Below are 26,319 nucleotides of genomic sequence, written 5' to 3' on the forward strand. Positions count from 1 at the left end.
ACCAACCCCGGTGGTGGGACTGCGAACTAATATCACACCAGAACGACACGGAGAACAGAACGGCCTAAGAAGCCGTCTCCCCGGACTTGGCTGTCAAGGCAATAATGCTTGGTAAAGGTATGCAGCGAGGACCACGTAGCTGCCTGATAGATATCCTGCAAACAGACTCCCTGTCCCAGAGCGGTAGTGGCTGCTGTCGCCCGAGTAGAATGGGCACGCAGCCCCACAGGAGGCTCCTTTTTAGCCAAGGAGTAACAGGCTTTAATACACAGAACGGCCCACCAAGACATGGTTCGTTTGTGCGCAGCCCGACCTTTCTTGGCGTCCACGTAGCCAACAAAGAGTTGTCATCCACCCGGAACTGTTGTGTGCGCTTCAGAATGAACGAGAGCGCACGTTTGGGGTCCAGATGGTGGAGCCTCTCTTTCTCTTTTGAAGGATGCGGAGGTGGAAAGAAGGTGGGCAAAGTGATAGTCTGCCCGATGTGGAAGCGCGTGACAACCTTGGGCAGAAAAGAAGGACGGGTCCTTAACACCACCTTGTCCGGATGAACAGAAAGGAAAGGAGGTTTAGAAGAAAGAGCCTGGAGCTCACTCACCCTTCTGGAAGAGGTGACAGCAACCAGGAATGCAGTCTTTAAGGTGAGAAGACGTAAAGGACAGTTGTGAAGCGGCTCAAAGAGAGTGCACATCAAATAAGTCAACACAAGATTAAAGTCCCACTGAGGCATTATAAAGGGGACCAGAGGGAATGTGTGTGTAATGCCTTTCAAGAAACGACTAACAACAGGGGACTTGAAAAGACAAGGCTGATCTGGAAGCCTTGAAAAGGCGGAAATGGCCGAGAGATAGCCCTTGATAGTGCCCAGAGCAGAGCCTTGCTGGGCCAGAGAAAGGAGGAACAGAAAGAGGGGCAGAAAGGGGATCCACAGCCTTCGCTGTGCACCATGCCAAAAATGTATTCCACCTGCAGGCGTATAACGTTTTAGTGGAGGGACGCCTGGATGCCAAAATAACATCACAGACTTCGGCAGGAAGGTCAAAAGCCGTCAAATGTTGCCGCTCAAACTCCACGCATGAAGGTGGAGGCTGGACAGGTTCAGGTGAAGGACCGTTCCCTGCTGCTGCAACAGAAGATCCTCCCGAAGAGGCAGTCGAATCGGAGTACAAATTGCCAGACTGAGTAGCTCGGAATACCATACTCTTCTTGCCCAACCTGGAGCCACAAGAATGACTCTGGGCAGAAGTGATGTGGGCGGAAAGGCGTACAACAGACCGCAACTCTACTCACGACCAAAAGCGTCTCCGAGCGAGTGCCGCCTTGGAAATTCCAACGCGCAGAATTGATGACATTGCGCGTTCTATTCGGTGGCGAATCGATCTAACCTAGGCTCTCCCCACTGCAGAAAGAGGCCTTGCACCATGTCCGAGGTCAGATGCCATTCGTGATCCATCATGCATCTGCGGCAGAGTTTGTCCGCCCTGGTGTTCAGGGAGCCTGCCAGGTGTTGAACCGCCAGAGACATGCCCCGATGTTCCAGCCATGTCCAGACGCACAGAGACTCCTGACATAGGGTCCACGACCCCACCCGCCCTGTTTGTTGCAATACCACATGGTGGTGGTGTTGTCCGTGAACACCTGCACTACCTGTCCCCGGACAGAGGGAAGGAAGGCTTTCAGAGCAAGACGGATCGCCCGCAGCTCCAGAACGTTGATATGGAGCCGGGAGTCCGCCGCAAACCAGAGGCCCCTGATCTCCGCCTCTCCCATGTGGCCACCCCATCCCAGGAGGGACGCATCCGTCACCACTGTGAACCCCGGTTGGGTAAGGGAGAGGGATCTGCCATTGACCCAATCGCGATTCGTGAGCTACCACTGCAAGTGACGTGCAGTGCCCTCCGAGATCTGGACGTGATCGGACAGGTTGTCCTGATGCTGTGCCCACTGAAACTTCAGGTCCCACTGCAGAGCCCGCATATGCCATCTGGCATGGTGCACTAGCAGGATGCCATCAGGCCCAGGAGCCGGAGGGTCATCCTGACTGAAACCCGGGATAGAGGCTGAAAGATCGGAATCATAGCCTGAATATCCCGGATCCGATGTTCGGGAAGATAGACCCGAAACTGCGCCGAATCCAGAACCGCTCCGATGAATTGGAGCTTCTGAGAGGGATTTAGGTGCGACTTCGGCACATTGATGGAAAACCCCAGCAAATGCAGGAGGTTGGCGACAACCGTTTGGGGTGAGCCCGCCTTCAACAACCAGTCGTTTAGATAGGGGAAGACTGAAACCCCCGATCTGCGCAGATGAGCTGCGACCACGGCCATCACTTTCATGAACACCTGAGGGGCGCTGGCCAGGCCAAAGGGGCGCACAGTAAAATGAAAGTGCTCGTGGCCTACCATGAACCGCATGTAATGCCGGTGGGCCAGTAGGACGGGAACATGAAAATAGGCGTCCTGCAAGTCCAACGCTACCATCCAGTGTTGTGGATCGAGAGCAGACAAGACCTGAGCCAAAGTCAACATCTTGAACTTCTCCTTCCGGAGGAAGCGGTTGACTTTCCGGAGGTCCAAGATGGGACGCAGACCCCCTTTGTCCTTCTTGGGGACCAGAAAGTAGTGGGAATAAGAACCACTCCCTACTTCTGGCCCAGGAACGCACTCGATGGCCCCCTTGGCCAAGAGTGCCGTGACTTTCTGCTGGAGAAGTGCCAAGTGTTCCCCTGTCATGCGGTGGTTTTGAGGTGGCATGGCTGGATGGGTGGACTTAAAGGGAAGGGAGTAACCCTTGCGGGTGATCTGCAAAACCCACTTGTCCAACGAGATAGCGCGCCAGTTGGGGAGGTGAAGGCGGATCCTGCCACCCACTGGCGTGAGGTTCCCCCCAAAGTTTGGATTAGGAAGGTAGAAGCAGCGGGGGCGGAGGTGGACGAACCCCCACGCTGATTCCCAGACCCGCCCCTGCAGAAACCGCATCCGCGCTGAGGCTGGGTCTGCACAGGCTTGCTGAAGGAACGTGCCTGGGCGCCTCTGCCGTGGCCACGAAAGGAACGAAAACCAGGAGTGGCTGGGCTTTTCGTGGAAAGACCTAAGGACTTGGCTGTGGCCCATGAGTCCTTAAAACGCTCCTGCGCACTGTCGGCTTTATCGCCAAACAGGTGAGTGCCATCAAAGGGCATGTCCATGAGTGAGCTTTGGACATCTGGCGAAAACCCGGTAGAACTCAACCAGGCGTGGCAGTTATTTGTGAACTGTTTTTTAAAAAGGAATCAGAGAAAATGGAAATTAGCTATCAATCCTACAGTGGGGTAATATCTAACAGTCAAATGGTTGCTTGCTTGTAGGAGTAGTTTTGCAGCTTGAAGATTTTCCTGGATTATATGAGATGACCCTGCACCGGATCATAAACATTGTCTCTGCACCACAAATAGAACCACTTCCAATTGAAAGCATAGGATTTTCTGGTGGAAGGTCTCTTGGCTTCCTTCAGGATAGTCATAAGTCTAAGTGTCCGTATTGCAGGACCTCAGGAGCGAAGCTGGCAATCTGAGGAATGAGAGATTAGGATGAAACACCCTCCCCTCGTTCTTGGACAACAGGTCGGCAAGGCAACCTCCAGTGTGGCACTTCGGATAATTGTAGAAGGTCCGGGTACCACCATTGACACAGCTACTCCGGAGCTATCAGGATCATTCTGGTGTTGGTCCTGTAAAATTTGTTGATCACTGCAGGGATCAGCGGAGGAGGAGGAAAGGCGTACAGTAATGTCTGAGACCAGTTTATCAAAAGGGCATTCCCTTGTGATCCTGGTTGGGGAAACCTGGACGCGAAGACAGGGCATTTGGTGTTGGCCGCGTCTGCGAGGAGGTCGATGTCTGGCACTCCCCATTGTTGAAAAATGTCTTGCGTGACTTTGCTGTTTAGCACCCAGTCGTGCGCTTCTACAAAGTCTCTGCTTAGTGAGTCTGCTTGAACGTTCATGGACCCCGGAAGGTGAATGGCCACAATGCTTAGGTTCCTTGCGAGAAGCCACTTCCAGATGGTCTGTGACTCCAGCGAGAGAGTTCTCGACCTGGTGCCCCCCTGCTTGTTCAGATAATACATTGTTGTGGTGTTGTCTGTCTGAACCAAGAGGGAGCTGGACTGGAGAGAAGGGTACAGCGACTTGAGAGCCAGATGAACAGCTCTCAACTCCAGAAAGTTGATGTGGTACCTTCGTTCTGCCTCTGACCAGAGACCTTGTACATGAAGAGGGCCCAAGTGCGCTCCTAAACCCTGAAGGGAAGCATCCGTGACTATAGTCTGAGTGGGGATGTCTAGGTGGAATGGAACTCCCTTTAGTAGGTGTGACCGTTTCATCCACCATCGGATGGAGTCTTTGGCCGATTGAGGTAGAGTCACACGGTCTTCCCAACGACCTGAGACTTGAAATCCACTGGTCCTCCAGAGACTGCTGCAGAGGTCGCATGTTTAATCTGGCATTGGGGACGATGAATACGAAGAGAGGCCATGGAGCCCAACAGCGACGAAACCTGTCTGACTGTGGCATGACGGGCGCTGAGTAGATCACAACATTTGTCTCTGATTGAAGATAACCTCTCCTCCGAAGGACACACGCTTGCCTTTGCGGTATTCAGTGAAAAGCCCAGGTAATGGATTCTCTGTGTCAGATTGAAGACCGACTTCTTGAAGTTGACTTGAAGACCCAGCGTGTTCAACAGCTGGAGACAGTAGTTGAGGTGATTCTGAAGCAGAGATGGTGTGGCACTCTTCAGGAGCCAATCCTCCAGAGAGGGGTAAATGAAGATTTTGCGTTTGCGTAGAAATGCTGCCACCACCACCACGCACTTCGAGAATGTTCGGGGGACTGGTTTGAGCCCTAACGGTAGAATTCGGAATTGAAAATGTTGATGGGATACCTGAAAGCGGAGAAAGTTTCGATGTCTTTTGGACACCGGTATATGGAAGTAGGCATCCTGCAAGTCTATGGCACACATCCTGTCTCCCTGATGTAGATGAGAAAAGATCTGGTGCAGAGTCGACATCCAAAAATTTTACTTGCGGATGAATTTGTTCAGGAGCCGCAGATCGAGAATTGGTCTGTATTCTCTGGTCGGTCTTCTTTTTTCGACCAGGAAGTAACGAGAGTAAATGCCTTGTCCTTGCTGTTGTTTTGGACACACTCTACGGCTTTTTTTTTGTAGAAGACTGTCCACCTCTTTTTGCAACAGTAGGTGATGTTGGTTGGATCTTCTTTGAGGTGGAACTGAGGGAGGTGGAGCCTTGAACCTCAGCAGGCATCTATTTTGCACAATATTCAGCACCCATTTGTCGCTTGTTATTGATCTTCACTCTTCCAGATGACAAGTGATACTCCCTCCTACCGGAGTGGCTAACGGGCACGGAAGAAGCCTCTGCTCATTCCTTGGCTGGTTGCTTAGCAGTTGAAGCCTGCTGCCTGTTGTTTGCTCTACCTCTACCAGGTCGTCTTTGATGGAATTCTGACCTCTGCTGCAGCTGATTTTGGGATGACCACTGAGGGGTTTGAGCCCTCTGTTGGAATCAGCGCCTGTCGTAAGGGCAGGACCGTTTGTGGAATTCTTTTCACTGCTCTAGGCCAACAGCCCTCACCGTGTCCAATTCAGTTTTCATTTTGGCCACCTCATCATGCCTTTGGGGGAGTACCCATGGAAACTCTCAGATTAGGTGCGAGAATACTCGGAATCCGGACTTACTTGATCAGCAACGGTACCTTCCAGCCATTTTGGCGAAAGATTGAAAGGATGAGACTTCTTTGCCGCAACCGGAGAGCCCTCTGGCTAAATCTGGACAATGTTAATGCCCGGGGATGATGAAGTTCTTCCCTATGTTGAACTTCTTGACCTCAGCGTCGACCTCTCCGTCACCTCCTCCGAGACGTCTGCAGGGTTTCTGTCTCTCGACATCGACTGGCGTCTCGGCGACGACACCAACTGTGTCGTCTTTGATGTCGATCTCATTGGCGGCGAGATACTGGCAGACCATCGTCTCCGCGAAGATCTCAACGGTGTCCTCGACGTCGAACACCCACACGGGCGAGTAGGAGATTTCGACGTCGACTTTTTCGACGGTGAGCATCATGACTGTGACGGTGATCTCGACGTCATCAGTCAGTAAGCTCTCGGCAGAGTCTTCGCCGGCGAACCCCTCGACGCCCACCTCCAAGAAGGCGTCGGAGTGTTCCTCGCCGTCGATGGATGTTTCGACGTCGACGGGTGATTGTCAGGTCTCTCGGGACCAGCATAATTCGAGCCCTAAGTATTTCTCGACGTCGACTTACTATTGTGCGAAAGAGAGTCGTCGTCTCGACTACGATCTGTCCCTAGACGCTGAAGAGTGTAGTGCTTGCTTCTTTGACGGCGATCTCGACGGCGAACAGTCAGGGATCTGTTTCTTTCTGGACTCTGGAGAGGTAGATCTTCGCCTTTTTCAATGTTCATGGTGAGAGGAGGGCTCTTGGGAGCCCCCAAGACCACTTTTGTGATTGCTTTTCCCTCTCTCCAGCAAGGCATGGAGCCTAATCTTCTCCCCGTCAAGAAGAGTCCTTTTAGAATATCGCAGAAAATTACAAGTATCAGGTTTGTGTGAAGATGGCAAACACAGGATGCACACAGAGTGCGGGTCCGATTTTGCCATCTTTTTACCACATGAAGGACATTTGTTGAATAATGCTGGCATTCTGACAGAAAATGTATGGTAAATTGTCAGAAAGGGTTAAAAAAAGACACCCAGCAGTCAAAAATGTCCGAAAGCAAGAGAAGAAAACAATTTCTGACTAAAGATAATTAAAAACTGTTGAGCTCAAGCGCCAGGATCCTCACAGAAGGAGCCGGAAAAAAGAACTGATCTAACTGTCACCTTTGGTGCATGATGGGAGCAGAGGGGCTCCTGGAGGTCTTAAAGGCACGGTGTCCAGGGTCTTGGAAGCCTTAAAGGCAAGGTGCCAGTTTTTTACTGTACTGGGACGTTTATTCATCTATGCAGCCTATGGGCCAACTGCCTGCTATTTCCTGTTTTTCTGTGTTGAAAATAAAGGTTTTCTTGTATGACAGTATTCCAGTGTATGTTCTCTATTACAAGGTGTATGTAGGAGATTGTTTTTGCACAAGAAAAACCTATGTAGTTTTGGCATTTTGCCCCATTGGAACTATGTTAGGCTGCATATTTATGTATTTATATACATATATATGTATGTCGCGGAAGTGCTAGACACTTGTCCCCCTAACATACACATATATATGTATATTTTTATATGGTCCAGGATCCCGCACGTGGGCGGGGATTATTCAGCGCTTATGACTGTTGATGAGTATCCCCTGGAAGATAACTGGTCTGTACTGGTGAGTTATAGCTGTGTGGAGCACTGGAGAAGAGGAAAGCTTAAGACTAGGTCTCCTTTAATGCTTCATTAAACTGAAGTAGAAAGTCAATGATGGAAGGTGCCATTTGTAGAACATCTGCGAGATTATTATGAAGAAGGTCTTCTATAGTCAAGGTGAATGTAAGAAATTCTGCAGCCTTTCCTAATACTGAATGGAAAGAACCCTTCTCTCATGGAACAGGATTAAGAAAAGGATCTATGCCTATTTCCAGGGAGGTCTCCTGACTGCTGGCTTCCTGATGAGCTAGGATATCAGAAGAAGGATCATCAGCATTGTTTTCCTGCTGATATTGGTCGTCCAAGTCCATACTGTGGAGCTGCCATGGCTGTTAGTCAAAATTACTATGTTCTTCTAGGAAACAAAAGGTCTCCCTTGTGGTCCAATGTTTTTTTAACACCCAATAAGTTCTCTAGAATGAGTTGGGCTTTCTACGTTGGTGCAGAAAACGGTGTTGTATGCAGTGCCAGGTCTGAGTGGACTTGAGGAGGAGAGTTTTTGTGGCAGACAGGAACTGAAGTTGACATCGGGGCGAGCCTCAGCGCCGCTGTATTAGCTAATTAAGCCGAGAGCAGCAACGATGTTGGTGGTGTTGTTCATATAGATGCCCCATATTGGGGTGGTGCTGGAAAAATACCATTTGGTGTCAAAGGCACCGATGGTAGAAGACCCTCTGGTGCACCAGAGGGGACAGTCACTCTCCTAAAGAGGTCTATCATGGCTTGCATGAAGCCAGACGGATCTGCTCCCAGTACTGAATACTCCGGGCAGATGGGAATTAACTCCAATGGAGTAGGTGATGATGTTTGTCGAGGGGATGGAACCAGTTTCGAAACCACCAGGGATGGGGACAGAAAAATCTCCACCAGCTCCGGCTCCAGGGTAGATGACACAAGAGTTGTCTTATCTGTACATTTAGATTGATAAGGGGAAGAGAGTTTTTCTTGTGACGTCATTCTTCTCCCTTTAAGACTTGGTTGACAGGGATGATCTTGCTCGCGACCTAGACATTGTTAGACAACGGCTCCTATGTCTTCTTCAGAGAGAGCCATAAAGTGTTTGGCCAAATGCTCCTTGAAGGCATTGGGGTGCATTTTTCGAAACAGATCGTAAAACAATGCGTCATGCCATGAGTTACGGCACCAGACAATCGTGATGTGTGTCGGTGATGGGCATGTGTCCATCACAACATCAACAAAGCCTAAAACTTGAGTGCTTAGGTGGTGACATTGTCCTCAATGGCATCTAAAAAGGATTACTTTTCTTTGTGAGAAAAACTGTTCACAAGGAGAGTGAAGCTCCGGATTGCGTTGAAAGGCATGGAGAAACTGAACTGATGTTATGGCGCCAGTCCTGGTGCTAGGTGACTTCGCTGTGTCATCAAGGCTCCATGTCTGACATTGAGATGAAGTGTTAGAGAGAAGATTCCTGCATCCAGTCTTGTGCCTAGCAAATTTAAAGGTGAGGAATCTGCAGGTAGAAGCATTCATCAAAAAGTCTAATGTTTATATATTTATATCTGGCCCTGTTTAATGTCAACTAAGGTCTTCTCCGTTTATCTATTTTCAGTGGAGTAATAGAGCAATTCCAAACTGATTGAAGTAATATTACTACTGCTCCTTCTGTAGACTACTATTGATACTTTTCAGTGTTAAATGTTGTAAATACTTAATCTGTTGTCCCAACGCTCTATTCCTACCCTGAAGGAAAAATACAAATTTATACCATGCAATGGTCAATGGAAGCACTGGAACAGATTGTTTTTCACAATAAGTCGTTGGAACTGTAAAATCTCTAACATCTGCTTTAAAGTCTATATGACTGTTTCTTTGTTTTTACACACTACAGGGTTTCAAGAATTATATTGTAATGAAGGAACACATTATATGCCAGGGTTGATTAAATGAGCTATTATGAGCAAAAGTATCCAGCTATTTTAACATATTGACACAAAAGGGATCCAAGTGCTATAAAAAAAATGTAGACTTGATTAAATATTTTTTCTTGGATAACGGCACTGAACGTCATTTGAGTAACACTGACCTTACCCCCTCCCAGAGAAGAATAGATAACGGAACATATATACAATGTTGTACTGGGGAGAAAAAAGTCTACATGTACAGAACTGATGTACTAAAATGTGTCTCTCTTTGATTCACAACATTCCACTCATGTTCTAAAACTTTTTCACAGTTTACAATTTGCCTTGCACACAGTAAAGCATCTGGAACAACCTTTCTTTCTTAAACCCAGAGACCAGTGGAGTACATCAGGGCTCGAAAAATGTACTCGACCGCTCGCAAATGCGAGTGATTTTTTTGAAGGGCGAGCCAGTTTTCAGGCCTACTTGACCGGCCTGGCGAGTGTTATTTGCCACTGCAGTAGCAGGTGAAGGCTCTAGGGGCAGCACGCACCACCTAGCATAGTGGTGGTGGTGCGGTGAAGGCTCTAGGGGGCAGCAGGGTACAACACCAATCAAGTGCACGCACCACCTAACATGGGGTGGTGTGGTGCGCTGCCTATCGTTTTTTGGGTCCCAGGGCCATCAATCGTGTAGCGCGCGAAAACGCTACCAATGACGGGGCTAGACATCATTTTGGCCTGCCCCCGCGCTGTGCTGCTTAAAGTGCAGCAGTGACGCAGCACGCCACCACGCGCTCTCTTCAGTGGAGTCGGGAGTGCAGGGCGATTTGGCTTGCAGTCTAGGAGAGGTGAGTCGCAGTTTTTTCCATGTATATATGATTATGGTGATGTTGGAGGATATAACGCAGATAGTATAGGAATTGAATGTTCAGGAAGATGTGAAATTAGATAGAGGTCTGAAACCAGCATCTAGAGTCTACCCTAAAACAAATACTTTGTACCAGCTATGTGAAGGGCACAGTGGAAACAGATTTTTCTAAAGTTTGGATACCTACGAAGCCCAAAGGCTTCTACATGTGCAGAATATGCTCAATCCGTCATCTGGGGTACAAAAGAAACACCAAATTCAAGTACATACAATTTAATAGTTTGTAAATTGTAATACTTGTTTCACTGTATATGTAGATGGTTGTGTATATGAAACAATATATGTGTGGAGCAGCATTAGATGTTTAAAATCATGAATCCCCTCCCCTCCCCTCCCCCCCCCCCTCCACAAGCGTCTCGGCCCCCTCCCTGGACCCCGGTCCCCCAAAGCGCATCCAGCTTCAGCACCCCCTCCTCTGGGAGACAGCTTCCTTTGCTCGCTTATCCTTTTCCTTTCTGTTCCTCTATTCTTTCTGACTACTTCTCTCCTTCCTACGTTACCTGTTTTTGCTCTTCTTCAATATGGCAGAAGTTTTTTAATATTATCGCAAAGTGTGGTATCTTCTCTTCATGTGCTTGGAGTTTCATTATAGCTTGGGCACTACCCATCAGGATCCTTCTGTATCCACAACTGTTGTATTACCCCACTCTTACACTGGATCTCTGGATTCGGGGCTTTTGTACCTTTGTTCTCCCCCTATGCCTCTCCTAGGCCTAAGACTTGTGCTCCTGCTGTGAATGACTTGGGAGGGTCCCATGCTCTCCATCGTACTTGGTTACCATAATTGGAGGGGGGGGGGGGGTTACCCTGATGGGTCACTTTGTGAGAAAGTGGCTCTGTATATACTGTTCCCTAATAGGTACAGGGTGTACAGAGTCCACAGTCCCCCAGAGGCTGATAGAGGTCAAAGTTAGGTATGACCTTACTCTCAAAAGTGGTAGCTTGGTCGAGCAGTAAGGCAGTACCAGAGGACAGTGTAAAGCATTTATTGTACACACTCAGTCAGCAAATGGTTTCACACACTCAATAACTTAACTCTAGGCCAATGGTTTATATATATAAAATATATGCTTGTTTTATTTTTAGAACCACAAAGGGGGTAAAAATATACTTTCTCAGAATGAGAGGTTGAATATAAATACTTTTGTCTTAAGCAATAAATTTATGTAAACAGTCACAGTTGGTTGCAATAAACAATCCTATTTCCTAAACATAACAATGCATTGAGCTCAATGGTAAATTCAGGTTATTTGTAATAAATTACTTTTCAGATTACTTTTGGAATTCCAGGTCTGGCTCCTAGATCCAGCCTTGGGTCAGTATTCAGAATCAAGTGATGAAAGTCGACTTAATAACTGTAATGATTTTTAAATAATATTTAGCTATTTCAAAAGTTAGCACTTAGAAAATATTTCAAAGTAAACATTCAATGGATCTCTATGGCAAGAAATTCAAATTGCAGGTAGAGTACTTTATCGTTACTTTAGTAATCCAGGACTGGGTACCTAGGCCCAGGACTGGGGTCCTTATCAAAAACAGGTAAGTAATTTCGTTTGCAGAAATGGTACGATTTTAAAAGAATATTTCAAATTTGCAAAAATAGACACTTAGAAGAAATTTCACAGAAAAGCAGACAATGGTTTCCTATGGGAGAAAAATGAGTTAGAGGTAAGTATAGTCGTGGACACTTTTCAGAGTCAGGGCTGGGCACCAAGATCCAGCACTGGGAGCTCACCTAGGAGCAGGTGAGTAAATTCGTTTTTGTCACTTGGCTGATTTTTGGTGAATATTTGCAGTTTTGAAAAGTTCACACTTAGAAGATTTTTGAAGAAAAAGCCAGTCAATGTTTCCCTATGAGGAAAATGAAGTTAGTGGTTTAAGGGTAAGTACTCGACTGGCAGAGTTGAAATTCCGGGCATAGACTCAGGGGTCCCCCGGTGTCAGGTAGGTACAGTTGGTTCACCCTCAGCGGTTTCAGGACGGCCGGGTGCAGAGAGAGTTAGGCCCAATGTTATCCTATGAGGGATAGGGGGGCCTTGGTTGGTGGCTGCTGTCTGGCAAGCCACGCGGCTGTGGGAGCTGGGCTCCTGGTCACTTACTCAGGGCAAGTGGGGAAGTAGGTTAGTGTAGAGAGTGCACTGCCAGGGCCACTCGGGCGGCTGGGTGCAGGGTGCTTTTGAGCTGTCGGGCGCTCAATGGAAATCAATGGGAATGTTCCGGTTTGGAAAAAGGCTGCAAGCTCGGGGACGAGGATGCTTCAGGTGCCACCACCACTTCGAGAGGTAAGTTGGGTAGTTGTAGGTTAGGTAGGTACCCCGGGATTGGGCACAGGAGGGCGCCGGGTGCAGGGGTGCCTTTTGATGTCAGAAATCTTACCCTCTTGTTGATCGCGGTTGGGGTGGCACTCTGTTCTGAGGCTGCAGGCTTCTTCCGGAATGTCGAGGGGGGTCCTTGGGTGCCGGACTCGGGGTCACAGTCGCCGTGGGGTCGTCCTCAGGGTCTTTGTCCACTCCGGCACTGGCCAGGCTTGGCTGGTGCAGAGTGTGTTGGGTCCGCGGTTCCGGGCTGCTGCCAGGGGTTAAAAATAGGTTTCTTGAGTAGAGCCTCTACTCATGGGAGTCCCAGGGGCTTAGAGCCAAAAGGTAGCCAGGTCCTCCGGGGTTGGTGAGGTTGCTAGCCACGAGAGATGCCGCGCTGGTGCAGGTTCGAGAGTCGACAGGCTGGTAGGGCTGGGGCCAAAGCAGTTGGTGTCTTCTTCTCTTTTTAGCAGCTGCAGGGCAGGTCCTTGTTCTTCTTGCTCTTCTTGTAGTTTTCTATCTGGAATCTGAGGAAGGAAGGTTCAGGGTGCCCCTAAATACTAGATTTAGGGGCGTTACAGGTAGGTGAAGGCCAGGGACCAATGGGTCCTTGTCCTGGGGTGGGTACACCCCCTATCCTGCCTCTCTCCTGTGGGAGGGGGGCAGTAGCCTAATCCTGATAGGGTAGGGCCTCCCATCTTCAAGATGGCGAGAGCCCGGAGATGTGCTTCACCTCGCCTCCCCCACCTGAGGGGTGGGGTGGACAGGCTGGCACATCCCCTGTCCTTGTATGGGGTTTCCGGTCAAGCTTCCCGCCAGAGTGGGGGGTTGCAGTGGCCTGGGGAAACTCCAAATGGCGGCATGCCTTTGAAGCTTCCCTTTGCTCGTCCTGGGGGAGGAGATTTCTCACCTCACCCAGGATGTGCATTGTTGCAGGCCCGGGAGAGCAGGAGCTCTCCCACCCAGGGGTCCAGCAATGTGTCTGCTGTGTGGCAGCCTGGGCAGCCTCAGAGCAGACTTGGATTGTAAGTTAGCTGTAAGGGGGCATCTCTAAGATGCCCTCTGGGGTGCTTAGTACATCAAATCCCATACTGGCATTAGTGTGGGTTCAATGTGCTGAGAAGTTTGATACCAAACTTCCCGGGCTTCAGTGTTGCCATTATGGTGCTGTGGAGCTCGTGTTTGACGAGCTCTCAGCACCATGTACTCTTAAATGACAGCACTGCACTTACAGCGCCCAGGAATGGACCCGGGTACTGTAGGGGCACAGGGCTCCTGCTCCTGTGCCCACACCACAGGCGTAATGCACCCAGCTAGAGGGGTGGCTGACATATGCCTTGGCAGTGTAGGTGATGGGCATGGTACACAGTGATGTGTGCCATGTCGACTCTTTGTTTTGTCCTGCACCCAGACACTCATCCTGCAAGGGCAGTGTGTGTGTGTGTAAGGGTACAGGGCCTCTGAGGGTGGCACAATGAGTGCTGCAGCCCTTAGAGGTAGGTGAAGGCCAGGGACCAATGGGTCCTTGTCCTGGGGTGGGTACACCCCCTATCCTGCCTCTCTCCTGTGGGAGGGGGGCAGTAGCCTAATCCTGATAGGGTAGGGCCTCCCATCTTCAAGATGGCGAGAGCCCGGAGATGTGCTTCACCTCGCCTCCCCCACCTGAGGGGTGGGGTGGACAGGCTGGCACATCCCCTGTCCTTGTATGGGGTTTCCGGTCAAGCTTCCCGCCAGAGTGGGGGGTTGCAGTGGCCTGGGGAAACTCCAAATGGCGGCATGCCTTTGAAGCTTCCCTTTGCTCGTCCTGGGGGAGGAGATTTCTCACCTCACCCAGGATGTGCATTGTTGCAGGCCCGGGAGAGCAGGAGCTCTCCCACCCAGGGGTCCAGCAATGTGTCTGCTGTGTGGCAACCTGGGCAGCCTCAGAGCAGACGTGGATTGTAAGTTAGCTGTAAGGGGGCATCTCCAAGATGCCCTCTGGGGTGCTTAGTACATCAAATCCCATACTGGCATTAGTGTGGGTTCAATGTGCTGAGAAGTTTGATACCAAACTTCCCGGGCTTCAGTGTTGCCATTATGATGTGTGGAGCTCGTGTTTGACGAGCTCTCAGCACCATGTACTCTTAAATGACAGCACTGCACTTACAGCGCCCAGGAATGGACCCGGGTACTGTAGGGGCACAGGGCTCCTGCTCCTGTGCCCACACCACAGGCGTAATGCACCCAGCTAGAGGGGTGGCTGACATATGCCTTGGCAGTGTAGGTGATGGGCATGGTACACAGTGATGTGTGCCATGTCGACTCTTTATTTTGTCCTGCACCCAGACACTCAGCCTGCAAGGGCAGTGTGTGTGTGTAAGGGTACAGGGCCTCTGAGGGTGGCACAATGAGTGCTGCAGCCCTTAGAGGCCTTCCCTGGCCACAAGGCCCTGGGTACCTAGGGTACCATTTACTAGGGGCTGACATGTGGCTAGGGTTTGCCAATTTGGAGTATGTGTGGTTTAAGGAAGGAACATAGGCCCTGGGCACCTGATTGGCAGGAACCCAGGGTACACTCAATCAAGGTACATTCAGCAATTTAGCAAAAAGTGGGGGCATACCATGCAAGAAAGATGGCACTTTCTCACACACTTTTACACTGTCTTGCTGTACCACCCTAGCTTATGATGCCTAATCGCTGTTGTTCTTACTATGCCATATGTCTCTATATGCTTGCTTTCAATAAACATGTCAGAGCGATTAGACAAAAGGGCGACGAATATCCAGTGGCCACATTTATACATTAATAATAATAGTAATAGTATGTCAGTTTTTGTTCTTGTTTGATGCTGGGACAGGCTCCGCTCGCTCAGACTACTCCGCTGACAGACAGTGGAATCCGTCCGTAAATTATAAAGTTGTGGGCAATATTGTGAAGCACCTGAGTTGGAACCAATAATTGTGCAGGCTAGGCTTATATTAAATATTCATCTCCCTCGATCCGATAATAACTTAAGAATAGACCAAGAACCCCCTTCAGTTTAACCCCCTTTCGGAACATCGCGCTAAAGGGCTGCATTTTGACGACTTTTTAATTATTATTTGTTCTTCTTGAAAGCGTCCGGTCCTTTTTTGTGGTTTCTCATTAGTGCTGCATTTGGCCCGTGCGTTTTTAGTATTTACCTAATCTCTTCACGATGCTTGGGCTGCACAGTAATTACGGCAAAGCGCTTTCTCCAGCAGCAGGGGCCTGCAATTGTTTACAGTGCGTGCGCCCATATAGAAACTGTTTAAAAACAGGTTTGTGACGCTTTTCCCGGATGAAGAGTGTCTGATTTTGGTGTTTATGCAGCGTAGGGGTCCATGTATACTTGCACTTAAACGTCCGTACTTCTGTCAGTGCAAGAACCTTCACAAATAAAGTTAAGGACTGTAAGTAAGGTTTGCAATAAGTAATGAAAGGCTGCGTGAATGTATCCTTTCATGTGCCACCATAACACAGAATAACATTCATTCTGCGCCTATACCCCTTCGTCGTGCAATTTTGAAGCGGCCTAATTGCTGGAGGCGTACTTTTTTGCAACTTCAAGTGACAGCCAGGTATAATTCATTACCACTCACTGGCCGTAGCTAATTCTGGGACCTTAAAGAGAGCCCCTTTCACTTGAATCTGGACAGGAGAACGGGTTATCTGAAGATACAAAGGAAATTAAATGAAATCTCTTCCCAGAGCTTATAATAATCCTGCTTATGCAAGTTGCATTAGAACATTGTGTGGTGAATGCATTATGCTGACACTGTTTCTCGTTGCTCAAGTGGGTGTAATTTGTGAATATGTGTATGTTTCCCTCACCTTCATTGCTTGATTTTGCTCGCAAGAAAGTGTCACTCATCACCTCTAAGGTGCTGATTGTGTGACTGCTAATTACGACAACTCCAGTTTCCCCCCAAAAAGTAAGTTTAGGCCCAGAGTTAGGCTTTGGGAGGGGGGAGTGAGCTTCACTATCGTAGATGTTGTTGCCGTAAAAAGATGGCGCAATTGCAGGGAACAGCCGCAGCTGCTAGAAACCACAGGGCAGACCCCAATGTCACATTAAAACTAGACTAATTTGGTTTTGTCAGTGCCTATGCAAGGAGTACTTTTTGGAATGATTAAGGTTGTGTCCAGATCAGAGAGACCTGGTAGCTTTTATTTTTGCTGTGTGCTGGTTATTAGGGAGCAGGATTTTCTATGTGACAGTAAGTGTGCCTGACCGGAGACGTTTTAACTGCTATGTGCGTGCCTGCCTGGCTTAAGCAGTGTTGCAGCTGGCGCGCTGGTGAGCCCATGTGTCTGTGGTGGGTAAGTTGACCTTGCCTCCTTTTCTTTTGTTAGTCTTGTTGTTGGTGCATTGCTGTGATGTAAGTCCACCTAAGTAAGTTTATTTGTGGAGCGGAAATCCTGTGGGAATTCGGAACAACTGGTGTGTTCTAGTAGTCCAGTGCCAAAATGAAAGTTGTCCCATATGAGAGCAAACTGTTAAAATGGCATAGGCGCACCTGCATCACTGAGGAGCAAATGTAGTATATTTGTGCAAGTAAATTCGGCAGTCTGAGAGTGAGTTTTGTTATGAGGGCTGGGAAATTTCCATAACACTACTAACTGAGAGGAGTGAGCTTGTACAAAGCAACTCTATTATGAGTAGCAGATGTTCAGAAATTCGTTTTTGATCGTTTCGCTGACATAAAGGGCTGCAAATGCACAATTTGGCACCATTATTTTACTATTTTTCTTGCAGAGACCCCCGGGTGGTTTGAGCTTGCTCACTTGCATTGCCCACTGGCCAACAAATATACTGTAACCTGCCCCCTAAACAAGCATAGTTTTGCCTTTGGGACCTTATAAGTATTTATGCAGCACAATATCCTTGGTGCAACAACATCAACTTTTGCATTAGTAAAACACTTATAAGGTCCCAAAGGCGAGACCTATTGCCTATGCCAATGCTTAGACCATCTTAAAATTGTACTGAAAACTTTTGCCTTGCTTAGGGTTTGCACACCCGTTTCGCATCTATTCATTAAGAAGGGTAGCAATATTAGAAAAAATGTCAAGCGTCACTCCTGTCTCAGTGATCCTGACTGTAAGTTACTCATTCTCAGTGGGTAAGGGAGCCAGTACTGTTGGTGTGTTTTTTGATGCGAGCGCTAAGACATAAGTTTAAGCTGAGTGGATTTATTTTCAGTTCGGACTTTAGTTAAACCGTTAGGCAAGACCTTTTAATTTTACTGAAATTACAGGTATAACCCTGCCCCCATCTGAAATACATATTAGAATCAGCACTTCTCAAGAGCAGACCGGTTAGTCCCGATAGTGAGTTATTTCAGTTGAAAGCACTGGTTGTGTTGCACATCGTTCAGTACCCTATGGCTTAGAGCGCATTCCAAATTGGGGTGCTTTTACGGATCTGATCATGCAGTATTAAGTAATTGGAGCCATGATCTTTAATTATGGAAAGCAAATGTTAAGCCTTTAGTAGTTTGTACAAAGACTTCATGTCATTTTAAATTAGTTACAGTTATTGTTTTTGATTCTAGCTCAGAGCGGACAGAAGCAGTGCTGGCTATATCTAGTGAGGAAAAGGCAGACAACAGGCAGAGAGTGCAGCTGCAATGGCAGACATCAGGTTGTGGTTGGGAAAACCCACTGGAGCCTAAAATGCCACTGAATAATGCAGGAGAGAGTTCAGCAGTTGGGAAAAGAAAGTCATTAGAAGAAATCCACCAAAAGCAAAGGGAGTATGATCAAACAAAAAGACAGAGAGTTGTACAACAGAAATGGCTTGAAGATTTCAAGTGGGCAGTGATTGAAGAAAAGGAAAGTAATGGAGCTGTCCTAGTCGAGTAAAAATCTCAAGTTTTGTATTGTGGAGTTTGCAGGAAATTTCCTCATCTCGCAGATACTAAGTCTTCCCTATATGTTGGTGTGACAGAAAAATTCAAAAGAGAGACGTTGAAATGGCACAACAAGAGCAAATCACATGAAAAATGCATATTACATGAAGCTGCAATTCAAAACCCACAGGAGACCTGCATAGCCAAATCGATCACAAACATGCATGAAAAAAACATCGGGCACTTAAACATTTTATTTAATACAGCCTATTATCTTGCAAAAGAAGGTGAGGCTTTTATTAGGTTTCCAAAACTCTTCACACTGCAGAAAAAGAAAAATCCTGAATGGAATTTCGAAAATTATACGAATGATCATGCATGCCGTAACTTTGTAATAGCAATTTCCGAGACCCTAAAAATGACAATTCGATCCCAGATAGAAAATTCTAGGTTCCTCAGTGTTCTGTCAGATGGGTCAACTGACAAAGGAATTCAGGAACAGGAACTGATTTATGTACGATTCGTTTGTGAAGGCACCATTGTTACCCATCTGTGTGACATTGTCAGCATGAAAAACTCCACTGCCTCCGGAGTGAAAAATGCTTTAATAGTTGGCCTGGAAAGCATGGGCATATCTCTGGATATTCTGAGCCAGAAATGCATTGGTCTGAATACAGATGGAGCTGCTGTGAACCAAGGTAGTAAATCTGGTGCTGTGAAGCAGCTACTGGACGAAGTCTCCAAACATCAAGGATGGGACAATTGCTAACACATTGCAGTTGTGCACTGTGTAGCTCACAATCTAGAGCTTGCTGTGTGTGATGTTAAAAGAAAAAGTTCATACATATCCAAATTTGAAGAGGTGCTCAAAGGAGGTTTCAAACTATATTATTATTCACCTAAGCGGAGAAGAGAACTTAAAGAGATAGCTGATAATCTGGCAGAGCAGTTAAAACATTTTGGTGGCTTGCAGCAAATCAGATGGGTAGCAAGTCAGCACAGGGCAGTAACAGCGCTTAAGACAAACTGGGAATCTACAGTACTTCATCTTGAGCACCTTGCTACTGGTAGTGATGAATGTTCAAACAAAGCCAAAGGATTGCTTAATGACATGAAATCAGAGAAGTTTCTTTATTTCTTGCACTTCATGATAGACTTCACAGAGCTGCTTCAGCAAGTGTCTAAGGAATTTCAACAAGAAGACAGTTTTATTTCTGAAGTTGCAAGAAGGATTGAGGTGCTTCAACAGAAGCTAATACAGCTGAAAACAAAGCCAGGAAAAGCACTAACACAATTTCAATTGCTTTTTAAAGATGGAAATTTTGCAGGGGTCCCGTTACTAACACAGGCAAAGCCTGCTAGAAAAGGCAGCTCTAATGAAACTAGTGTCAAGGAAGTCACTACTCAGTTAATAGAGAATGCTCTTTCTTTTATAAGTGACCAGTTTCTGAAGCACATCTCAGGCAAGCCGCATTCTTTGTTTAACATTTTTGATTTTACTTTGTGGCCAGACTGTTGAAAAGATTAGAGGTTTTGGGGATCAAGAATTTGAGGACCTTGTTACATGCTACAAAAAGGTACTTACTGATGAAGAAATTCAGTCTGCCCCTGGAGAGTGGCTAGATTTTAAACTGTACGTCTTTCATCGGATGATGTCGCATAAGCCTGTATCCCTCTTCACTCAGCTATTGAAAAAAACGCCCAGAAGAAGTTAAACATGTCCTTTCAATTTTAGAAATCATGCTTTCCATCAGTCCAACAACAGCAATATGTGAACGTGGGTTTAGCAGCATGAACCGAATAAAAAAGGAGCTCCGTACGTCCCTTAAAAGTGACACCATGTCTGCTTTAATGCGAATCCAAGTAGATGGGCCGGAGTTAGACACTTTTGATCCAAACCCAGCCGTTTTGCATTGGCTTTCAGCAAACCCAGGAACAAGACATATTATGGGCCACAAACATCCTTGTCAAAACAAGACTGTTACTGAGTCAGAAGATAGCGACTGAGTTTATTGCTACTCTCTATGTTCAAATCAGCACCATTTTCCTTAAGTTAGTAAATGCTGGTGCGTTGTGTTTTACCATTCACTGTTTGGTGTCTGTCAATGATACTTCTGACAATCTGACATGGTGGAACAGCTGTTTGTCTACTTTGGAGACATGACTCACCCCCAGTCACAGACCTGGGTTGAATCCATCATCGTTCTTTAGGTCACTGTTCGCCACCCCAGTTCAGGACTGGCTATATGGAAATCAGTCTTGACCCCTGTGCCTCATGGGAACAGTCCAGCCCGAACTGCCAAGCCAATGGACTCCTGACAAAGGCCCTGGCACTTTTTTTTAATACAAATTGAGCACTGCCACAGCTACAGCAATCTAAACGAAACTTTGAGGACTTGGCAGCACAAACTGATTACAAAATGAGCTACATTCTGCCTCAAAGCTGACGGAGCGCTAATGCAAATAAAAGTGGACAGCTCGAAAGTTGACTTTCATCCCAAACAGTAGTGCTTTCGCTGAGAGGAAACACAGGACAATGACAATCACATTGACACAGCCTTCCAGGTCCATGAATATGCAAAACTGTCCCTATATTTGAAAGAACAAGCACTTGATCTCTGGCCATAAATACCGATGGCTCAGTCTGTTTCAACCTCGATTGATACAAGTACATTGGTCCTGTTGCACAAAGTTATTTCAAGACAGACTAGCAAGGACAGAAGGCAGCGTTGCATAAGAAGAACGCAACCCTTAGCTCAGAGCATCAGCATTTTCACTAACAAGTAAGTGCCTGATATGTTGTCATGGATGTTATCTCAGTGACATGTTAAAGTTTATGGGGTATTTTTTGCCATGTATGTTCGCAGAAACGTTCACCACGGCACTTTGATACACACATCTTAGGGAGGTACAGGGTGATAAATTAATAAAATTTGCTGTTAATTTGGTTGGCCAACGTTTTCTTGGGTTGTCGGCGCTGCAAATGTTTTGAAAAAAATTCATATGCGATCAATTTGTGGGTCGAGTACATTGATGTTAGGTCGAGTACAAAAGTCTACTCGCTCGACCTGCAGGTCAAGTAAGATTTTTTAGATTTGTCGAGCCCTGTACATTAACATGTATAATGTGTCTTTATGGGAGATACTTTTGTATTCAAGACACTGGATCCCAAACAGAGATGAAACATTTTTGGCATCTGCGAAAAGTCGCAGTACCCACTTGAAGTAATTTCTTATTCATGAACAGTGTCTGATAGAAACATCAATCTGTGTGAATAGATAAAAACTTTATTTTAGTAACCAGGAATAAATCATTATTTCTACAGTGACCGATTTAAATAGAAGTATAAAGGAACATGCTACTTACCAGTATGCAACTGTTCTTGGCATGTAGAGCTGCAGAGCCACACACTTAGGATAGTAGATCACCATCTGGTGTTGGGCTTGGATGCTTGCAGGTTGTTGTGGTCTTCGGAAGAAGTCTTTGGTCACGAGATAGGGGACTCCTCCCTTGGACGACAGTGCGCATGGGCATCAACTCCATCGTTAGATTGTTTTTCCCATGATGGGAAATGATGGAGTTTGTAGGAAAGAGAGAGATGTCCATGTGTGATGTCTAAGTAAGACAATGCTGGAACAGATAAAGGTCCCGGGGAGGTGGGTGGGCATGTGTGGCTCTGCAGCTCTACATGCCAAGAACAGATGCATACTGGTAAGTAGCATATTCCGTTCGAGGTATATGAGCTGCAGATCACACACTTAGGATAGACTATATAGCAGTATCTCCCCTAGCGGTGGTCCCCTGTATCGGTTGCAGCAGTTTGAAATAAAGTTTTAAGGACAGCCTGACCCACAGAAGCTTGTTGTTTTGCTTGCACGTCAACACAATAGTGTTTAGTGAAGGTGTGTGTTGTAGACCATGTGGCTGCCTTACAAATATCTTCTAAGGGAATGTTTCCTAAGAATGCCATGGAAGCCCCTATTTCGCGTGTGGAATGCGCTCTAGGGGGAACAGTTAGTGTGCGTTTAGCCTTGTGGTAGCATATTTGGATACATTTAACTATCCACCTAGCTATCCCAGATTTGGAAATGGGGTTGCCTTTATGTGGTGGAGAGAAAGCAACAAACAATTGTTTTGCTTTGCGGAATGATTTGGTTCTGTCAATGTAGTAAAGAAGGGCTCTTTTAACGTCTAAGGTATGAAGAGCTCTTTCAGCTACCGAGTCTGGATTTGGGAAGAACACTGGTAACTCTACTGTTTGGTTAAGATGGAACGGAGATATGACTTTTGGAAAGAATTTCGGATTTGTTCTAAGAACCACTTTGTTACGGTGTAATTGTAAGAATGGTTCTTGTATGGTTAAAGCCTGGATCTCACTTACCCTTCTGAGGGATGTGATAGCAAAAAGGAAAGCCACTTTCCATGTGAGGAACTGTAGTTCGCATTTATGCAGAGGTTCAAATGGGGGTCCCATGAGCCTTGTAAGAACAATGTTTAGATTCCACACTGGAGAGGGTGGTAATCTGGGAGGAATAATCCTTTTTAGTCCTTCCATAAAGGCTTTGATCGCAGGTACTCTAAAGAGTGACAAGTGTTGTCTATTTTGTAAGTAGGCTGCTAATGCTGCTAGGTGGAGACGTATGGATGAGTATGCCAAATTACATCTTTGCAAATGCAGTAAGTAGCAAATGATGTCCTGGATGGATGCATCCAGTGGGTTTATATTATTATTAGTGCAGTAAATGGCAAATCTTTTCCATTTTGCAGCATAGCAGGCTCTAGTGGTAGGTCTTCTGGCCTCTCTTATAATATTCATGCAGTCTGGTGGCAGGTTGAGGTAACTGAACTCTAGGACTTCAGGAGCCAGATCGCCAGGTTCTGTTGACCTGGATCTGGGTGTCTGATTTCTCCATGGTTCTGGGTTAATAAGGACGGGGAGAGATGCAGTTTTTGATGTGGAACTAGCGAGAGTTCCAGTAGTGTTCGGAACCACGGTTGGCGTGCCCATGTGGGAGCTACTAGGATCAGTTTGAGAAACTGTTGCCTGAGCTTGCGTACCACTAATGGAATGAGTGAGAGAGGCGGAAAAGCGTACGCAAATCTGCCTGACCAGTTCATTCATATCGCATTGCCCTTTGACTCCGGGTGGGGAAACCTGGCGGCGAAGGTTGGGCATTTTGCGTTTTCGTGTGTGGCGAACAGATCTATGTCTGGTTGGCCCCATTGTTGGAAAAAGGGCAGTAGGACTTGGGGATGTAGTTCCCATTCATGGATCTGTTGAGTTTGTCGACTTAACAGATCTGCAATTTGATTGTGAACCCCTGGAAGGTGTTCTGAAAGTAGGTATATTTTCTGGGGAATGGCCCATCTCCAAATGTTCTGTGCGAGCTGGGACAGCTGAAGAGAATGTGTGCCTCCTTGTTTCTGTATGTGATACATGGCAGTCATGTTGTCTGTCCGGATGAGGACAGTTTTGTTCTGGAGATGTAGTTGGAATGATTTTAGTGCTAGGAACACTGCTAGCAGTTCCAGGTAATTGATATGGAGCACTTTCTGTTGAGTGGTCCATTTGCCCTGAGTGGTGAGGCCCAGGAGATGGGCTCCCCATCCTGTGAGCGATGTGTCCGTTGTCAGCACTATTTGTGGAAGAGGCTCTAGGAACGGCTGCCCTTTGGAGAGGTTTGTTATGTTTCACCATTTCAGAGAGCGATGTGTGCGGCTGTCCACCAACACCAGATCTGTAAGTTGTCCGTGAGCCTGGTTCCACTGACGTGCTAGACATTCTTGCAAGGTACGCATTTGAAGTCTTGCATAAGGCACAATGAAGATGCACGACGCCATCATGCCTATGAGTTGCATGAACACTCTTGCTGGAAGAGAGTGTTGGATTTGGAATTTTGTGATAAGAGCTTGTATATTGGCTATCTTGGCTGGGCTGGGATATGCTAGGGCTGTGGGGGTGTTTATGGTGGCTCGTAGATAATGATGTATGTGAGAGGGTTGGAGATGAGATTTGGGATAGTTTATTGTGAATCCCAAGTTGTGTAAGATTTGGATGGTTTGGTGAGTGTGTAGAACACATTTGTTGAATGACTTGGCTTTTATTAGCCAGTCGTCTAGATAGGGGAAGACATGAATTTGTTGCCTTCTGAGATGTGCTGCTACTACTGCCAGGCATTTTGTGAATACTCTGGGTGCGGTTGTTACCCCGAATGGACTGTAAACTGGTAGTGTTGTCCGTCCACCACAAACCTTAAATACTTCCTGTGGGCAGGATGTATGGGAATGGTTCTTGTATGGTTAAAGCCTGGATCTCACTTACCCTTCTGAGGGATGTGATAGCAAAAAGGAAAGCCACTTTCCATGTGAGGAACTGTAGTTCGCATTTATGCAGAGGTTCAAATGGGGGTCCCATGAGCCTTGTAAGAACAATGTTTAGATTCCACACTGGAGAGGGTGGTAATCTGGGAGGAATAATCCTTTTTAGTCCTTCCATAAAGGCTTTGATCGCAGGTACTCTAAAGAGTGACAAGTGTTGTCTATTTTGTAAGTAGGCTGCTAATGCTGCTAGGTGGAGACGTATGGATGAGTATGCCAAATTACATCTTTGCAAATGCAGTAAGTAGCAAATGATGTCCTGGATGGATGCATCCAGTGGGTTTATATTATTATTAGTGCAGTAAATGGCAAATCTTTTCCATTTTGCAGCATAGCAGGCTCTAGTGGTAGGTCTTCTGGCCTCTCTTATAATATTCATGCAGTCTGGTGGCAGGTTGAGGTAACTGAACTCTAGGACTTCAGGAGCCAGATCGCCAGGTTCTGTTGACCTGGATCTGGGTGTCTGATTTCTCCATGGTTCTGGGTTAATAAGGACGGGGAGAGATGCAGTTTTTGATGTGGAACTAGCGAGAGTTCCAGTAGTGTTCGGAACCACGGTTGGCGTGCCCATGTGGGAGCTACTAGGATCAGTTTGAGAAACTGTTGCCTGAGCTTGCGTACCACTAATGGAATGAGTGAGAGAGGCGGAAAAGCGTACGCAAATCTGCCTGACCAGTTCATTCATATCGCATTGCCCTTTGACTCCGGGTGGGGAAACCTGGCGGCGAAGGTTGGGCATTTTGCGTTTTCGTGTGTGGCGAACAGATCTATGTCTGGTTGGCCCCATTGTTGGAAAAAGGGCAGTAGGACTTGGGGATGTAGTTCCCATTCATGGATCTGTTGAGTTTGTCGACTTAACAGATCTGCAATTTGATTGTGAACCCCTGGAAGGTGTTCTGAAAGTAGGTATATTTTCTGGGGAATGGCCCATCTCCAAATGTTCTGTGCGAGCTGGGACAGCTGAAGAGAATGTGTGCCTCCTTGTTTCTGTATGTGATACATGGCAGTCATGTTGTCTGTCCGGATGAGGACAGTTTTGTTCTGGAGATGTAGTTGGAATGATTTTAGTGCTAGGAACACTGCTAGCAGTTCCAGGTAATTGATATGGAGCACTTTCTGTTGAGTGGTCCATTTGCCCTGAGTGGTGAGGCCCAGGAGATGGGCTCCCCATCCTGTGAGCGATGTGTCCGTTGTCAGCACTATTTGTGGAAGAGGCTCTAGGAACGGCTGCCCTTTGGAGAGGTTTGTTATGTTTCACCATTTCAGAGAGCGATGTGTGCGGCTGTCCACCAACACCAGATCTGTAAGTTGTCCGTGAGCCTGGTTCCACTGACGTGCTAGACATTCTTGCAAGGTACGCATTTGAAGTCTTGCATAAGGCACAATGAAGATGCACGACGCCATCATGCCTATGAGTTGCATGAACACTCTTGCTGGAAGAGAGTGTTGGATTTGGAATTTTGTGATAAGAGCTTGTATATTGGCTATCTTGGCTGGGCTGGGATATGCTAGGGCTGTGGGGGTGTTTATGGTGGCTCGTAGATAATGATGTATGTGAGAGGGTTGGAGATGAGATTTGG

At 47.0% G+C, this 26,319-nt stretch overlaps 1 protein-coding gene across 4 annotated transcripts in view; it reads right to left on the bottom strand.

Moving 5' to 3' along the window:
• Positions 1–26,319, bottom strand: part of SETD1A (SET domain containing 1A, histone lysine methyltransferase) — a 1,055,844-nt gene that overhangs the window by 312,513 nt on the left and 717,012 nt on the right. The window lies entirely within an intron of this gene.

Source organism: Triturus cristatus, chromosome 7, assembly GCF_964204655.1.
Source record: "Triturus cristatus chromosome 7, aTriCri1.1, whole genome shotgun sequence".
In the NCBI taxonomy this organism is placed as follows: domain Eukaryota; kingdom Metazoa; phylum Chordata; class Amphibia; order Caudata; family Salamandridae; genus Triturus; species Triturus cristatus.